At 41.4% G+C, this 16,728-nt stretch overlaps 1 protein-coding gene across 6 annotated transcripts in view; it reads right to left on the bottom strand.

Moving 5' to 3' along the window:
• The window catches only part of HIVEP1 (HIVEP zinc finger 1), a 146,708-nt gene that overhangs the window by 75,624 nt on the left and 54,356 nt on the right, over nucleotides 1-16,728 (bottom strand). The window lies entirely within an intron of this gene.

Raw genomic sequence — 16,728 nt, 5'->3', positions numbered from 1 at the left:
AGTAAACTCTTACTCCATGCGATCAAGAACAAATGATCTCTACCTTCATTTTACTAGCTCATCCTTCTCTGCCACTTTTCGGATCTGTACCTAATAACCCCGGCTCTAACACCACAGACTCTCCCTCTTCCCTTGGCCCTAAAAGCACAAAGCAGAAAAGCTAATAGTAGAATCGTATGAAGTAGATCCTAATGAACTGTAAAAGGCACCTCTATTTACTTAAAGAGAAGCCATCTGATTGAAAAAGGATCACCATATGCGACTGTACTATTTTTACTACTAAATAAGCATAACTCCTACGTCCCCTCGTTACCCGTCAGCACAAGCTCCCTTACTCTTACTGTTAACTGCTACAGCTATTTCAGTAAGACTAAATATAGACAATGATGTAATGTTAAAAATGCATCTAATACCCATACATGCTTTTAATTTTTTTTAATGTTTATTTATTTTGAGAGAGAGAGAGAGAGAGAGGGAGAGAACGAGTGCCAGGGAAGGGCAGAGAGACAGGGACAGAGAATCCCAAGCAGGCTCCATGCTGTCAGTGCAGAGCCTGATGCTGGGCTCGATCTCATGACCTGAGCTGAAATCAGGAGTCTGACGGAGCCACCCAGGTGTCCCCAATACATGCTCTTTTAAATGATTCTTGTCCCTGGTGTTCACTACTAAATCAGCTAAGTAAGCCCACATTTGTAAGTCACACATTTTAACCTGTAGTTACACATCTTTGTGCCTCTGGACCTGTGTCTTTCAGGAAGAGGACACTGTGCAATAATGCTGAAAATGATTATCCAGACCAGTAATATTTCAAATTGGAAAATACCACCTGAAGTATACAGGGAAAAAATTACAAGACTCAACTCTGTGCTAATGAATTTGAAAATTGTGATTGATTAGTAAAAGGTTCCAGAGAGCATGAAATTACTCAACTTGATCCAGGAATAATCACAGATGAAACGAAGAAAGTTACCAGAGGACGACAAAGAACTACCTTGTTTAAAGGTTCCAGGCCCAGATGCTTTTGTTATCAAATTCTTTCCAATTCTGAAAAGAAAGCATTTCCTCAAAAGTTTCAGAGCACAGGATAACACAAAAGCTGTTCTAAGTCATTTTATAAAGCTGATATGGCCCTGACATCAATGTGACCAAAGGGGAAGAAAAATCAGCACCACAGACAAGTTCCATATATGAATATGTATTTAACAATCTACATCAAGGGGTTCCTAGGTGGCTCAGTCAGTTAAGCATCCGACTTCAGCTCAGGTCATGATCTTATAGTCCATGAGTTTGAGCCCCACATCAGGCTCTATGCTGACAGTTCAGAGCCTGGAGCCTGCTTCATATTCTACGTCTCCCTCTCTCTCTGTCCCTCCCCTACTTGTGCTCTGTCAAAATAATAAAAACACATTTAAAAAAAATAATCCTTGTAACAGAATAGAGAACTAGAAATGGACCCACAGATGTATGGCCGGCTAATCTTTGACAAAGCAGGAAAGAATATCCAATGGAATAAAGACAATCTCTTCAGCAAACGGTGTTGGGAAAACTGGACAGCAACATGCAGAAGAATGAACCTGGGCCACTTTCTTACACCATACACAAAAATAAACTCAAAATGGATAACAGAACTAAATGTAAGACAGGAAGCCATCAAAATTCTAGAGGAGAAAGCAAGTAATAACCACTTTGACCTCGGCCGCAGCAATTTCTTACTCGACACGTCTCTGGAGGCAAGGGAAACGAAAGCAGAAAGTACTATTGGGACCTCGTCAAGATAAAAAGCTTCTGCACAGCAAAGGAGACGATCAGCAAAACTAAAAGGCAACCAGCAGAATGGGAGAAGATATTTACAAATGATATATCAGATAAAGGGGCAGTATCCAAAATCTTTAAAGAACTTATCAAACTCAACACCCAAAAAAACAAATAATCCAGTGAAGAAATGGGCAAAAGACATGAATAGGCTCTTTTCTAAAGAAGACATCCAGATGGCTAACACATGAAAAAATGCTCAACATCACTCATCATCAGGAAAATACAAGTCAAAACCCCACTGAGGTACCACCTCACACCACTGAGAATAGCTAAAAGTAACAACTCAGGCAACAACAGATGTTGGCGAGGATGCAGAGAAAGAGGATCTCTTTTGCACCGCTGGTAGGAATGCAAGCTGGTGCAGCCACTCTGGAAAACAGTATGGAGGCTCATCAAAAAATTAAAAACAGAACTACCCTACGACCCCGCAACTGCACTACAAGGCATTTATCCAAGGGATCCAGGTGTGCTGTTTCAAAGGGACACATGCACCCCCATGTTTAGAACAGCGCTATCGACAATAGCCAAAGTATGGAAAGAGCCCAAATGTCCATCGATGGATGAATGGATAAAGAAGATGTGGTATATATATATATATATATATATATATATATATATATATATATACACACACACACATACATACATACAATGGAGTATTACTCGGCGATCAAAAAGAATGAAATCTTGCCATGTGCAACTCTATGGATGGAACTAGAGGGTATTATACTAAGCAAAACTAGTCTGTCAGAGAAAGACAAAGATCATATGACTTCACTCATGTCAAATTTAAGATACAAAACAGATGAATATATGGGAAGGGAAGCAAAAGCAATATAAAAACAGGGAGGGGACAAAATATAAGAGACTCTTAAATACAGAGAACAAACTGAAGGTTGCTGGAGGGGTAGTGGGTGGGGGGATGGGCTAAATGGACAAGGGGCTTAAGAAGGACACTTGTTGGGATGAGCCCTGGGTGTTACACAAAGGAGATGAATCACTGGATTCTACTCCTGAAATCATTGTTGTGCTGTACGCTAACTTGGATGTAAATGAAAAAATAAAAATAATTAATAATTTAAAAAATAACAATCTATACCAAGAAGTACAGGGGCGCCTGGCTGGCTCAGTGGAGCACATGATTCTTGATCTTGGGGTCGTGAGTTTGAGCCCCACGCTGGGGCATAGAGATCACTTAAGAAAACTTAAAAAAAATTATTTTTTTTAAAAGAAGTATATTCAAAGTTTGGAAAGCCACACCCAAGTAGGGTGTGAAATAAGTATGCAAAGATATTTCAGTATTGGGAAGGATATTGTTGTAACATAACTGCAGCAGGACAATGGAGGAGGAAAAAGGTAACAATGTCCAGAACGGACTTGACTAAATCACATCTATCATTAGTATAAAAACAAAAAAACTACAAACAAACAAACAAAAACCCGCCAACAATAAATAGAAAAGGACAGACTTCACCATATAAACCAAGTATCATTCTAATAAACACGCTAAAACAAAGAAACTGACCACTAATCATGTTCTCATTTCCTTGAGGAAGTCTTCCTACCACTGGTCTGCACCCCCAGCACTGTGCTCTCACCCCCAGAACAGTGTTCACCACCGCCAGATCTTCTGGGATGATTTCTACAATGTTAACACACAGGATTTATTCAATTCAGAATATATTAGCTCCCGTGTGCTAGCCTAAAGATATACAAAGATGAGCAATTCTACGTGCAGGAACTTACAGAAGGAAACAAGCCATCTCTCTACACGTGTAACAGTGTGACTCTATCCACAGGGTGCTAAGGGAACACAGAACGGGGAGATGTGGCTGTCTTGGCAATGGGAAGAGTCCTGAAACAGCTTCATGGATGAAATGCACAGGCTGAAAATAAACAGAAGATGAGTGGTCTCACCATGGAGAGTGGATGAGGGCATTCAGGTAGGGGATCATGAGGAGGTTGCAAAGGCAAAGAAGAAGACAAGAAAGTGTGTCAGGAACTCAGAGCAGTTTGGAAACAAACCTGGAGAGAGCAGGTCTAAAGATACAGGATTTGGAAACTTCCATTTTACAAATCTAGTAGTTAAAACTATACCACAGAGTTGGTGGAAGCGAAAATATGACTTACTCTATAAACTGACCTGGCCATAGGTAGTGAAGATCTTTGAAAACCCACTTGTCCTTAAAATTGTGACTGAACTGCTGGAAATCTAGACTGAGACCATGAAAGGAGTGGAGCAAAGGCCATTCATCACGGTGCTTCTTCTACTATGAAAAACTAAATCATCCACAGCGCCTGGGATAAAGTAGGTGTTCAATAAGTATCTGTTGAGTGAATACTTGAGAAATGGTCAAGTAAATATGGTACCTCCATATGACAGAATATTAGAAAACTATTATACTATAGGTTTCTGGAAGGAGGACCTACTGAGCCAATAACTACAGTAATGGTGGCCCCAGATTATATAAATTTTAAAAGATTTGACAAAGGATTTTAACGGGCCACCTACTCTCCAGTTAAGAATTGTGGCACACTGAGAGGCAGCTCCAACTGTTCAGGAGTAGGTAGAAGAAAGGGAAACCCAAGAAAGAGACAAAAACAAAACACAACAAAAGGAACGCATGAAAAAATTAGAACCAGAAATAATTTTAGTCACAGAGATCAAGAGAACAGTGTTTCATTGTCAAATCAGTAGATGAGGCAATCCAGAAAGACTGAAAAAGCTTCCACTGGGTTGAGCAATTAGGAGGTCCTGGCGATGCTTTGCAAAAGCAGGAGGTGAGACGAGGAGGCTGGGGGGCCGAGGGCAGAGGCAGTGATGGGATGGGAGGCAGAGAAGAGACCGGGGCAGAACTGTATTTCAAAACATTCAGTGGAGAAGAAGAGAGTGAACTGGGGAGCCACTGAGAAACACAGGGTTAAGAGAAAGATGTTTGGTATGGTTTTCAAAGACGTTTATAGGCACAAGGTGGGGAGCCCATAAAACGAGAGCAAAAATAAAGGGAAGAAGAGGACATATGCAGGGGCAAGACCCTTAAGGAAGCAGAATAGAGCATCCAGGGTCTAGGAGAAGGGCTGGTTTTGAACAGGGGGAGAGCCAGGGCCATCCTCTGAGGTCACAGGGAAGGAGAGGAGAAGGTACGTCAGATGAAAAATCTACTGATGGGAAGGATGAGTTTGACGGAGCGCAGATCCAATGGACTGGATTTTACTGAGAGAAGAGGCATAGCGTAGCTGGCTACAAAGAAAACGGAGCTCAGCGTTTCTGGGACAGGTCTTCCAGACCGGCTAAGGTGAGCCAAATTATTGACGCGAACGGAAGAGCTGACCGGTTTTAAGGCCCTTTTATTTAAGGACAAATAAAAGCTCTTGATGAACAACAACTAGGGAATCTGTGAAGTAGAAACCCACGTGTATCTGACGGCTCCAATGTGCACAGCAGTGCTGTTTATCCTAACAAAGTCTGGCAACCTGCATGAAGAATTGGAGAAGGAATGCCAAATTTGGACTTTTCCAGGAGGAAGGACGAAAAGAATTCCGCCAGATGAAGGCACTAGAGGATGGTTCCTGCAAGCAGCCAAATACACAAGATGGGGTAGTGGCTCGGTGGGTGGTGGGTCAGGAGGAGCCGAGGAAGGAAAAGATGGAAAAGTGAAGGCAGGAGACAGGGAGCAGGACCAAAATGTACCACAAAATTCCAACTGTGAAATGCCTAGCCTTGCTGTACTTCCACGCATATGGAAAAGTATACCTTTATGTATTTTGCAGAATTGTCCATTTATCTTTAGGAAAGCATATTTCCATTGTGACACTGAGAAAAAATTAAAGTTGTTCAAAGAGAAAAGTTAAAAGCTTCACCATGCTTTTAAAATTATGGATCAAGGGTGCCTGGGTGGCTCAGTTGGTTAAGCATCTGACTTGGGCTCAGGTCATGATCTCCCTGTCTGTGGGTCCGAGCCCCGCGTCGGGCTCTGGGCTGACAGCTTGCAGCCTGGAGCCTGAAGTCTGCTTCAGATTCTGTCTCTGTCTCTTTGCCCCTCCCCTGCTCACGCTCTGTCTCTCTCTTGCAAATATAAACAAACATTAAAAGAAATCTTTTAATAAATAGATAAAACTGTGGGTCGACGAAATGCAACGTTTCTTTTATAAGAAAATCATCTTGATAGCAAAACTAACTATGGGATAACAAAATGTACACGGACACACTGTGAATATGTTACCACTAAACCATCTCAGGCTTTTGAATTATTTTTTGTCTCTTAATAACATATACCTGGTTTCACTTTGCAGACAGTTCCTTAGCCTTGATGAGCAGAGCTAAGTATTAGGCCACTGTATGCTAACTACTTATAATAGTGGGGTAACTAAACCTTTCCACCCCTAGAGGGAGCTGGGAAAACCACTGGTTTTTAGAGCTGAGCACACGTTTCCTAAGGAGTCAAAAACTAAGCAAACTCCCAGAGTGTCCCTCCTGAAACTTCACCCAGGTTCAGAACCCACGAGAAGTTCCATCGAGGAGGCTAAGTCTGATGCAAGCTCCTTCCTCAGACGGCTGCCAAAGCAAGGTCGGGTCCCTCAGGGCCACCCTTCTGGCTCCTGGCTTCTGCTCTTTCATGCATCACCTAGAACAGCAGAACTCAAGCTCTGCTCCCTTAGTACTGGAGTCATTTTAAAAGTCTTCATATGAAGGCTGCACCCCACATCAATCAAATCAGCATTAGAAGTTTCCCAGGTGATTTTAATATGCAGCCAAACCTGAAAAATCAATGTTCTGTAAATTACAGATATTATCAGGTCAAGATTCAAAGTTGTACAAAACGCAAGCAGTTAGGGAAAAAAACGTCTTATCAGCTGGCTCCTTGAAGCAACTTTTTATCAAGCCACAGGTACGGGGAGCAGGCAGCGTCTGCCTTATCAAGGGAGCTGCGGATGTTGGGAGAGACCAGGGAAGATAAGGAAGGTCAAATTCCATGTGTAGTTCATGGCTAAGGGGGTGCAAGCAAAGTATACAGCTAAGGTGCAAACCCAAAGCATACATTCCTAATAAGCATTATATCACAGATAGATCCATTTATTACCAAGATGAAAATCGATCTCCACCTGAAAAAATGTATGTTTGGAAACCCAGAAACTATTTAAATGTAATAAGCTACCGCACAAAGATGCTAAAATTGACATGGAATAATACAGTTTTACAATAATCACATTAAAACACGTGGCCTATTTTGGTTCAGATATTATTATTGTGAGAGTATGGCAACACTGGTATCCTCATCCCATTTGATGCTTTCTGATGTCGTGGATGGGAGGAGGTAGTCATGGTAACTATGATGGGGAGAGAAAGGAATATGAAGACAGAGCGTTCTTATCCTGAGACGTTAAATGCCAGGTTCCACTGAAGTTGAGTTACTAACCAGTAACAGATTCACACACACACACACACACACACCAAATTCAGGGGTAAGCATGTAAATATAGAGATGGCTGAGAGACACCCAAGAGGTATGGATCTCAAAGTCTGAAAAGAACTCTTCTGCTTTTCAGGCTGGCTATCTGCCTCATCCTTAGTCAGCAAATAACACATCTATTTTCCCTTTAATTTTTTAAAAGCCTCTTATTGAAAGAAAGAGAAGGGGTGGGGGAAGGAGCAAGGAAGGAAAGGAGGAAGAGGGAAAGGGAAGGGAAGGGAAGGGAAGGGAAGGGAAGGGAAGGGAAGGGAAGGGAAGGGAAGGGAAGGGAAGGGAAGGGAGGGAAGGGAAGGGAAGGGAAGGGAAGGGAGGATTTAAATACAAAATGAAGGACTGAAACACAATTAATAGCAACACAACTTCTATTACAGGGCAAAAGCACAGAAACTAAGCACAGCGAGCCACACACTTCCTATGTGCCTGGGGACCCTTCCTGGGATAGCCTCCCCACCTCTCACCAGAAGCCCCTCACCAGGAAAGGGTCAACACTCACAGCATGCCCAGGACCTTGGCAAGTATAATACGGGCTGGGGTCAAGAAGTTTGCTATTTCAGAGTTCTGGTTCCACTGGTTCCACGTTGTGATCTCCAGTTACTTCAGATACAAATAAATCTATATGCTCTAAGAAGTGGGAAAAAAGGTTGGGGTGGGAGGCGGGTGATGAAGACTAGAAATGTGAGGGAAGAAGGAAAGCAATACTGGAAATAACTGCCTGTATTCCCTTCGGGTAGAAGAAAAGTATTTAGAGACTCACAACACTGGACACGGAAGTACGACTACATTTCCTCTAGAATTCTAATTGGATGAAATGTCAGTCTGGCCTAAGGAATACTTGCATATCTGGGTTTCCCGCTGTACATCTGGCAAAGAGCTATGACTTACAGTCTTCCCGGCTACCTGCCACTGGATTTATCACCACTGTGTTGGCTCCTTCTGGGCCCGTGGATGTGCCCCCTCTACCCCCTCCCCTCATGAGTCTAGACGTTATGTTGCAGTGGTTCAAGCCCTGGCCTGCTGGTTCATACACAGCATCCCTTCGGCAAGATTCAATGCTATGGAAAGACAAACTCCAAGACATCTATGCCACAGTGAAGAGACCCTGGAAAGGCCTCCCTCTGTATGACACTGAGCAGTTAACTGCATTCTAATGAAAAAGGAAACAAGATTTTTGTTTTGTTTTGCTTGTACCCCTACCACAAATTTAGCAGATACAATACACTTATCATGTAATGCATGGGTATGGCCACCTCTCAGGATTGTATTTAAAGTGATTTTATCTGGGGTGCCTGGGTGGCTCAGTCAGTTAGGCGTCTGACTTTGGCTCGGGTCATGATCTCAATGCTCCCGAGTTCGAGCCCCACTTTGGGCTCTGTGCTGACAGCTCAGAGCCTGGATCCTGCTTCGGATTCTGTGTCTCCCTCTCTCTCTGCCCTTCCTTCCCCTACTCATGCTCTGTCTGTCTGTCTCTCTCTCTCAAAAATAAACATTAAAAAAACTTTTTAAAATAATTTTATCTGATTTTGTCTCTTATTTCCTTGTGAATTTTTATTTCAAAGAATATTCCATATTTCAAATCTAGAAACATGCATTTAACTAGTAACTCAAACAAAATAAAGCCATAAATGCCATAACTGGACAATTATTTTTTTATTTTTTATTTCTTTAACTAACGAGAGAGAAAAAGAGTGAGTGCACAAGCAGGGGAGAGGGAGAGAGGATCTTAAATAGGTTCCACAGCCAACATGGAGCCCAGCGTGGGGCTTGATCTCACACCCCTGAGATCATGACCTGAGCTGAAATCAAGAGTTGCACACTCAACCGACTGAGCCAACCAGGTGCCCCAGTTAAAACAGTTTTTAAAGAAACCTATTTATGTATTCAACCATTTACAAACAGAACCACTGGTGGGAAAAGTCTAACAGAACAGACTAGTTTCTCTGACAAATGTGCAAAGAATAAAAGAATTAGGAAGGGTACCAATACATCAAAAGAACATAAAAGACATATCAAACTATAAAATACGTGGACCTTATTATTAATGCCCTGATTCTAACAAAATGCTTTTAAAAATTATAATACTGTGGAGAACTGGAAATTTAAACACTGTGGACATTTGATCACATTAAGGAATTACTATTTGTTGTTGTTTCTTTATAAAGATGTTGTGATTATGTGAAAAAAAATATTACTTAACTTTTGGAGTTTATATAAAAAAGCATATTAATGAAATGGTACATCTGAGGTCCGCTTGAAAACATTATGGGGTGGGGGCAGGGAGAGTGCTCACAGAGTAAATGAAACCTGACAGGCTATCAGCTGTTAACCGCCAAAGGTAGATGATAGGCAAGAAGAGGTTTATTATACCATTCTATTTTGTAAGCATTTTAAAACTTCCATGTTCAAAAGTTTCTAAAAGATGTGCAATTTAAAAGAACTGAAAGAGTACCGAAGTATTATTTATGTGTTGTTATGGCATCATAGTTCAAATAATAACCATAAGCAAGAAATGAGATACAACAGGGTTAAGTAAATGAAACAAAGCACCCATGGGCTCAGCACGCAGGGGTCATTCAATGAAGGTCACTGCCCCCACGAATAATCAGAAGCGATTATTCTGATCAAATAATTGAGGAAATCGATAATTTCAGAGGAAATCAAGTAACTTCTGAACTACCACTAGGAGTCAGTTTTGTACACACCAAAGCTGAAAGGGGTATACAAAAGAAGAGAAAATGATTTCTAGAAATTTGATATCCAGTGTTCTTAATTCCTTTGGGTGTGGCAGGGGAAGGATAAGAATTTGAAGATTGGCAAGTTTTCTAAGATACAAAATTAATGTACATAGTATTCTTCCAGTTGTGTCAAAACCAAATGAGTGTGTGTGTGTGTGTGTGTGTGTGTGTGTGTGTGTGTGTGTTATGGAAGGATACAGAAGTCACTTCTGCTGGTATTCAGAGCCACCCCTGAGGAAAGGGGTCCAGATAAGAAAGATATATTTCATTGTATTTTTAAAAGTCTTTTCTGTTTGAATCTGTTAACATTGTGAAATTTACTTAAGTTCTGAAACTTAAACAAAAATATACGGTATGAGAATAAAACAATATTTCAACTACATAAATTGACCACTGTTAGTATACTGGCACATCAGATTCCAGATTGTTTTGGGTGTGTATACACACACACACACACACACACACACACACACATGCACGCGTGCGCGTGCACGTGAAGTGAACACATACTTTTTAAAATGAATTGATGCAAGAAATAAACACGACACCTTTTTTAAGATTGGAATATCTTCATCCTACTCCAATACTGATCCATTACTTTTAAAAATTTTTTTAAAAAGCTACTTAAAAACAATAAAGTAAAATTTCAAAACGTCTCTATTAAAAAATCCTATGACCATCATGTAGCCTCTGCTAGACAGTGACACACACGCACACACACACACACACACACACACACACACACACACACACACACTTCCATATGATCTCAGGGACTGCAGCAATCTACAGAGACCCTAAACCCAGGTTAGGAACTTCTGACGCGGACCTGATCTACACTATTACTACTCTTTTGTATTCTAAGTGAGGAAAAAAGGTAAATTTTCACAGTGATATTAAACATGTTTTCATTTTTTCAATTGTTAAATTTCTCCCCAAATAATGTAACAATATAGCTCTTACTAGTACAAACTTTTCTTATGTGGCCACATGAAAAAAAAAGGGGGGGGGGAGAGTAGGTGCTTGTAATAAATCTGTTCTTTTTCTTAATTTCCCAGTCCTGTTATATTTAACAACTCTTTACAGAGCAGAGGAGAGTAGACAGAAAAGAAGAAAAAAATCACTGTTCTCAGGACATCAGGCATTGTGCTTGGCACAGTACATTTCATGTCATCCTTAGAACCTACCCTATGCAAAGATCTGATCTAGATACAGTATCTTCCTTGTGGAGCCCAAGCTCTAGCGCAGATGAAAATATATGAACCGAGGAAAATACATGACTGTAGTAGTACCTATAGCATATGGTAAAAAATGGTAACCTCACAAGAGGAAGAGGAAAAAAGGACACGAAGCAAAGCTCTCCTAGTACATGCTCACCCCATGATCCATCTGCTTTTGCTTACAATGGTGTGCGATGGAGAATGCTGTATGGTAACATCTTCCTCCACCTCACCTACAACCAGCTGCCAGTCAACCTGGGACACCAAACTCACAAACCAAAAGGATTAGAGGATGGTCTTATTCCTCCACCATGCCAATCGGGAGGCTTCCCAGAGTCTCTTAAGTCTTTAGATAATCATCTTACTAATATTATAAGACTCTTCCACTGACAGCAAGAATTTATTACCTACCTATTTAGGATTTCTCGCTTCTGGAAATGGCAGAACGGCTTACACGGGACTAACTCTCTTGTCAATACAATAAAAGTGTGTACAAAATATTAAACAAACAACACAAAGAAAGGTACTGGAGAGTGACCAAGAGCAGGCAGAAACCGGATGGGACTTGACCTTGGAAGGGTAAGCAGCAAACAAGGGAAGGTCCACATTTCATTGGCCGTTTCCCCAGGGGCAGCCACCAGTGCCTGAAGAGCCGTGGCTGGAGCAGGCAGCAGCAGTTACCCTGGGCTGAGGAGACAGAGCTGCAAGTTGGGACTGCCGCAGGAGCTGGGCACTGAGGGCAGAGGGAAATCCCAGGAGAGAGGGAGCCCCGGAGAAGAGCCTAGAATCTGTGAACAAGCCCCTCAAATCCTTGGCGGAGTCTTCAACTACTTGCGTGGAGGGTAAGGCTTTGAGGAACCTAACGGAAAGCAACCCAAGGGTGGGCTGAAAGAGCCGAGCAGAGTAACAGCAGCACCTACCGGTGTCAATATGGAGGACACCAAATTTGGAACTCAAATCTTGCCACATTTAGAGGACCCACATTAGAATACAAGGCAAACACCTTGTGCTTCCAAAGAAGTCCCAGTAGGCCACGCCTTGGGATTAACATCACATCCTAGCCTGAAACAGACCTACTCTGGGGGCACCTGGGTGGCTGTGTCGGTTGAGAACCTGACCCTAGATTTCAGCTCAGGTCACGATCTCACGGTTTGTGGGTTCAAGCCCTGTGTCAGGATCTGTGCTGATGGTGCCCTCTCTCTCTGTCCTTCCGGCATGTGTACTCTCTCTCTCTCTCTCTCCCAAAATAAATAAATAAACTTAAAACATTAAAAAAGAAAGAAAGAAACCTACCTACTCTGAAAGCCTCCACAAATTTCGGAAGATCTGATAGTACTTTCACTGTCTGCTAGTACAAAATTCAACAACCCTCAGATGATGATAAGGAAATCCGGACCTCTAGAATGTATCCACACATCATTCTGTATACAACAAAAAATCAGGACGCATGTGAATCATGAAATTGTTACACTTTAGAGAAGGCAGGAAAAAGGATCAGACCTACAGATGACAAAGATGTTGTAATCAGCAGACAAGGAATTTAAACTAACTCTAATATATGCCCAAAAAGCTAGAGGCAAAAAAAAAAAAAAAAAAAAAAAAAAAGGCAAATCTTGTAAAGAATGAATAGTAGGAGAATTTCAGAACACATATAAAAACTCTAAAAACGGCAGAAATAATATCAAGAAAAATGCCGTATCTGGGGGAAGGGGGGATTCACTGGACGGTATTAAGAGCAGATGAAACACTACAGAAGAAAAAATTAGTGAACTTGAAGACAAGTCAAAAGAAATCATCCAGGGGCACCTGGGTGGCTCAGCTGGTTAAGGTAAGACTTTGGCTCAGGTCACGATCTCACTGTTCCTGAGTTTGAGCCCCATGTTGGGCTCTGTGCTGACAGCTCGGGGCCTGGAGCCTGCTTTGGATTCTGTCTCCTTCTCCCTCTGCCCCTCCCCCCGTCAAAAATAAATAAACATTAAAAACATTTTTTGAATTATCCAAACTGAAGCAGAGAGAGGGAAAAAAACAGAAAAATAACATAGTTTCAACACTCCATGGAACAGTACCAAATAATCTAACATATATGTAACTAAAATCCCAGAAGGAAAGGAGAGAGCAAAATGGGAAGAAAGAATAGCTGAAGAAATAAAGGCTGAACTGTTCCCAAATATGACTAAAAACATCAACCTACAGATCCAAGAAGCTCAGTGAGCCCCAAGGAGGATGAACAGACAGAATGATACACAGGCATGTCCTAGTGCACCTGCAGGATATGGGGGGGGGGGGGGGGGGAGCGGCAATAGATTTTAAAATGCAGAAGAGAAAAAAAAATGTCAAGCTAGGATACTATGTTTAGCAAAATTATCCAGCAAACATGAAAGCAAAAGAAGGCATTTTCAGCTGTTAAAGGTTGAGAAAACCTGTTACTAATATTATAAGCAATGCTAAAAGTGGTGATTTAGACCAAAGGGAAATGGTAACAGATAAAAATATGTATTTATAGTAGGGGCCAGCAAACTGTGGCTCCTAAGTCAAAGCTAGACCACATCCAGTTTTCGTAAGGCCTGTGCAGGACTTTAAATGTTAAAAAAAAAAGTGGGGGAGGACAAGATGAATATGTGATGGGGAATATATGAAGCCACAAAGCCTAAAATGTTTACCATCTGGTCCTTTCCCAAACAAATTTGCAAGCCCCTGATTTATAAGAAGAAAGAAGGCGGGGAGACTTTGGGAGGGTGAGAAGAAGAGAGACAGGACAAATAAAAAGACTATGGTTCTCTTTCCTTCAATTCTCTAGGACAATTGGCCATTAAAGCAAAAATAGAAACTGTGTATTAAAGGGTTTATAACATACACAGAAGTAAAATATATGACAAAAACATTTACTCATCTAAAAATGTCCTCAAGCCCAAGGCCATCCCTAAATAATGAACTCATCCAATTCTGAATCTTAGTACCTCAAGCTATTTTGTAGTATTTCAATAAGTTTTAAAATAGTAGATTGAAACGATTATTTTTTTAACTTTTTAAAGTTTATTTATTTATTTTGAGAGACAGAGAAAGCGTGCAGAGAGAGAGAGAGAGAGAGAGAGAGAGAGAGAATACCAAGCAGGCTCCGGACTGTCAGCACAGAGCCCGATGCGGGGTGCGAACTAACAAACCGCGAGATCATGACCTGAGCCAAAACCAAGAGTTGGACGCTCAACCGACTGAGCCACTCAGGTGCCCCTGAAACGATTATTTTTTAAAAAACACAAACCTGAAATAGATGGTGTGTTCCCAACCTAATTTCTAGTGCACATTACAAATAGCGAGTACGTTATCAGCTATGGCAATCTTTCGAGAAACTGAAAGCATCCTCTCTTTTTCAAGTGCTTTTTAAATAAATTACAAATTATTTCATCCTATTAAAATCTACTGGCAAAGCATGAGCTCATGTAAATCCTGGGGGACGTGAAAAAGTTTCTGGGAGGCAAGAGCATGAAGAAAGCAGGAATAAGCATGGAGCATGTGGGGCACGGAGAGCAGTAGGTGGTGGGGTGGGGCAGAAAGCAAGTCTGCAGGGTGCAAGGAGAATGTGGTGAGAAGTTAACGTATCAGGAAAGTCATCAGAGCATCTCAAATGACATGGAAGGTTCAGGTTTGCTGGCGGAGTGACTGATGGTGCCACTCTGCGCGTCACAGAGGCAAATGACCTGCTTTCCCCCACGTCCATCCAACACCTGACAACGTGCACATATGACAGAGCAAACATCCTACTAAGATTTAGGCATCCGCCGGTCAATTACCAAATGAACAAACGAATAAAGAACCAACCATGGTTTATTGGGGATGGGAAGCAGTCCATATGCAGACATGATAATGAGCCTGGAACAGGAGTCCGAGGGGATAAGGGCTTATTCCAGGAGAGATACTCGAAGGGAAGCTGAATAGAACACTACAGACAGTTGAGGCTGGATATAGAGATTTGGAATTAAGAGTCTAGACTCACTTCGTGTTTATTTTTAATAGATTCTGGTCTGTGTTTTAGCATGTTTCATCACAAGAGACAACTGGAAGTACTTTCTCTCTCACACTATTTCAAATATATATTCTGTAAATAATACTATTATAAGTGAGGAAACTTTAAAGATCAGCAATAAACTGACAAAGACAGTGACCTAATGGGAATAAATGAGAACCTAAAATCCTGCAGGAGGTTTGCGGGAAGCCAAATTTGATCAGTCATCAGCTCAAGAGGAGATGTTTTCCTACCGGTACAGCTTTTGCTTTCAATTTCAGTTTATAACTGCGGGGATTTGGGTGATGACTTCTTGGAGTATGAGAATCCCAAATTTAAAAAGCATCAGAGGTTCAGACCAGCATATATGATGTAATTCAGCTCTTTTTTTTTCTTTTAATGATGTTGCCATGTCTACAGAAACATTTCTGAAAAAGTGACAAAGAAATTAGTATGAGTGGCTACCTCTTGGTGTGACAGGTTCTTTATCAGAACAGGGGCAGGAGAAGGGAGGAATGATATATATATTTTTTATTATACATGCCTCTGTACTAGTTGATTTAAAAAAAAAAACAAGTGTATGTATTATTCATATTGAAGATGTATTACTTACTCATTTAAATATATATGCAAGTAGGAAGCTGTATGTATGAACATGTATAAGCACGGGTAGCCAAATCAAAAACAAAACATGAATGCCTCAATCCCCTAAGTGTATGTAAGTGCTTACTTACACGCTTAAGAAATACATATACTACATATATGTGTATTATCCGTATATTATAAACACACACACACACACACACATTGAATAGATATTCATGCTTTCATATTTTGTGTCAGTATTCTCACCTAAACTCTACGTTATTCCATGTTTTCAAAGTATTTGATGTCAGTTTCCTCTCTGCAAATTGGGATACTTGAACATTTGCCAAAGGGCAAAAACAACGTCACACATTGCAACACACTATCCTTTACGCTTCCCTTTAACTGGTTCAATTCAACATGCTAGTCAAAATATTCAGAGGTCACATAACAAATCTGTTTTTCCACCTCAAAGCGGTCCAATTTGCATCCGTTCCAAAGGGTAATTCCCTCAGCAGCAAGAATCAGAAGGTAAACGGATCTGAAAAAGTTGAAGTAGGCGGTAGAGGGAAGGGAAAGGAAGGTGAAAACAGACAAAGCCTACCAATTTTAGTCATCAACTACAGATACAATCTGGAAGGGGGCAATCAGAGTTGAAATAAACCAAAACACCCCAACATTTTGTAGTTCACCAGGACCAAGTTAGGGGCCACCGACAAGTATGGACTCCTGTAACACCTAACCCCCTCCGCTGTCCCTGCCACAGCAGTCAGCTCATTTGACTGTGAGCAACGGCCTGCTAGGTGGTCCGCGTCCTCACTGGCCCACAGGTGGGTGCTAACCGCCCCTGAGTCCCAAGCACAGCGCTGGACACACAGCAGGTCAACTGCCCAATAATCTGGACC

The sequence above is a fragment of the Acinonyx jubatus genome, chromosome B2 (assembly GCF_027475565.1).
Source record: "Acinonyx jubatus isolate Ajub_Pintada_27869175 chromosome B2, VMU_Ajub_asm_v1.0, whole genome shotgun sequence".
NCBI classification, from domain to species: Eukaryota; Metazoa; Chordata; class Mammalia; order Carnivora; family Felidae; genus Acinonyx; species Acinonyx jubatus.
The sequence above is the reverse complement of the archived record's forward strand: the minus strand, read 5'-3'. Positions and strand labels throughout refer to the sequence as shown.